Source organism: Uloborus diversus, chromosome 9, assembly GCF_026930045.1.
Source record: "Uloborus diversus isolate 005 chromosome 9, Udiv.v.3.1, whole genome shotgun sequence".
NCBI lineage: Eukaryota > Metazoa > Arthropoda > Arachnida > Araneae > Uloboridae > Uloborus > Uloborus diversus.
Window position 1 is genome coordinate 22147269 of NC_072739.1, and position 2309 is coordinate 22149577.

Genomic DNA, 2309 nt, shown 5'->3' on the forward strand with positions numbered 1-2309 from the left:
TCGAATTTTTGGGAGCTAAGTGAGACAACGTCCTACTCGGAACGATGTCTGATTCTAGATCTGAGAAGCACGTATGTTCCGAAGCGGACGGTTGGGCTGTCAACTAGAACTTATATGTCACTGTTAGCTAAAACAACTGGTAGTTAAAAGCAAGCGTTTTGCATATGTATGTATGCTGGGTGTTAGTGAGTTCATGAGGAAATACCTGAGTTTTGATAGCGAATCTTAGGAAACAGGGGGGGGGGGGGGGGGGAGCAAAGGGCCCGGTCATCCCACCAAAAGGAAACGTTAATTTAACTATCTCCTTTTTTTTTAATTGACTTCTCCATCATGAAAAAACTTGTATTTGAATAACAGCATTTTTGTTTGCTAAGAAAGTTACACTTTAGTCAGAGACCAGAGTGGCAAAAGACAATTTAACTAACAGGTTTCGTACTCAAAGTAACGCAATACCGCAATTTTACTGTCTATTAATTCTTTGATGGAATCAGTAACCAAAATTTCTTTAATAAAATATGTGGAGAAGTAACTTATTTTACGGGGGGGGGGGGGGGGGGGGGGGGGGGGAGCGTGCACCCACAAAAGGGCAAACCAATTTAACTATTTCATTTTTTTTTCATTAACTTTTCTATATAACATGAAGAAATGTTTTACAGTTCTTTAAAAAGAACACAAAAGACAAATCTTAGTCGAATAAAAACATTTTTGTTTGCTAAAGAAGTAATTCTAGAGTCAGAGACCAGAGCGGCAAATTCAACTTGCTGGTTTGGAACTTTGCGATTCGTCTATAAATTCTTCTTTAATAGAATCAGTAATTGACATTTAAAAAATTACGTGAAGATGTGCCTAGAAAAGTAATTTCAATCTAGAAAGCGATTTGCGAAATAATAGATTTTTATTTTTTAGCTTATAAAAATGCAAAATAAAATAAATCACATGATAGTTTCTTGCCAAAACCATAATATTGATTGAAAACGGCATGTAATGTTTAAATTTTTAAGATTAGCAATTGCTTTGAAATTCGCAAAGAAATAACTTCTGAGTTCTTCAATAAAACCTTTATAAAGTTATTATTATCTTATTTGCACGATATCTTATAGTTGAAATATAAATTCATTTAAACAATTCAATTGAGGTATGGGTTTATTTAATAACCTTGTCTTCGTGTCAAAATTATTAAGAAAATCTTCCTAAATAAAACCGCTCATTTTACAGCATCTCAATGAAATTATGTAGCGTTTAGTGTTTATTGGCTTTAAATGTTAAAGATATTTTACTTCCACATTCAAAGTAGAAAAGTGCATAGCAATTTATGTACTTATAAAGTATATTAATTGGTTTCAAGGGGTCTTAGAGAGAAAAAGGAAAAACACAAACACACACACATTTGAAAATAAAGTCATGAAAACTTCGCTAGGAAAACTTGAAATGGGAGGGAGGGGTCAGTTTTTCAATTTTTTGGTCTACTCCAAAAATTATTTCTGTATCCACCCCTGCTGAACATACCGGGTGGCCCAGCGGGTAATGTCTGAAACAAAGTCCAATAGATGGCCCTAGATGCAAGTGAGTGAAGCCAAACTTGGTGCGCATGCTCCGTTGAGTGGGCAATTGTAAATGTGATACGTGAAATACACCGCCAGCTCAGTCATTTCCAGCCGAGGACTGCAGTTTCGTGCTTATTTGCACTCATCAGCCCGGCATAGGAAAGTGACTGAGCTGGAGATGGAGAACCTCTTAAGGACTGAATATATATTTACTGAATATACCTTGCCTCGCGTTCAATCTTCGAGTTGAACCGAACCATTGCTTCGGTCACTCGTCTGGTCTGCTAATTCTATATAATCTACCAGTTTGTTTCGCACTCTTGGTCTCCCTAAGAAGTTCTACATCTCCAGATCGGTCACTTTCCTACGCCGGGCTAATGAGTGCAAATAAGCACGAAACTACAGTCCTCGGCTGGAAATGACTGAGCTGGCGGTGTATTTCACGGATTTCTACTTTAGCCCTGACTAATGGGCGGTAATTTACTGAATATAAACCTGATGTTCCTTCAGTGTGCGGTGTGATTCTCGCTAGTAAAAATAAACAAAATATTCGACGGAAGTTCGCGAATTCATTGTGCTACAAATGGCCAGATGAGATGAAAATGTGAAGGCAGTTCAACGAGCATAGCAGGAGAAGTTCCACAAGAATTGGCCAAACAAAAGGACTATAGAAAGGTGAGTCATTTTGTGCGTTTGACGGAACAAATCTTATCCTTTTTGCTTCCATGCAGGGTTGCCAGAAGTAGTATTTTTGATACTACGGTA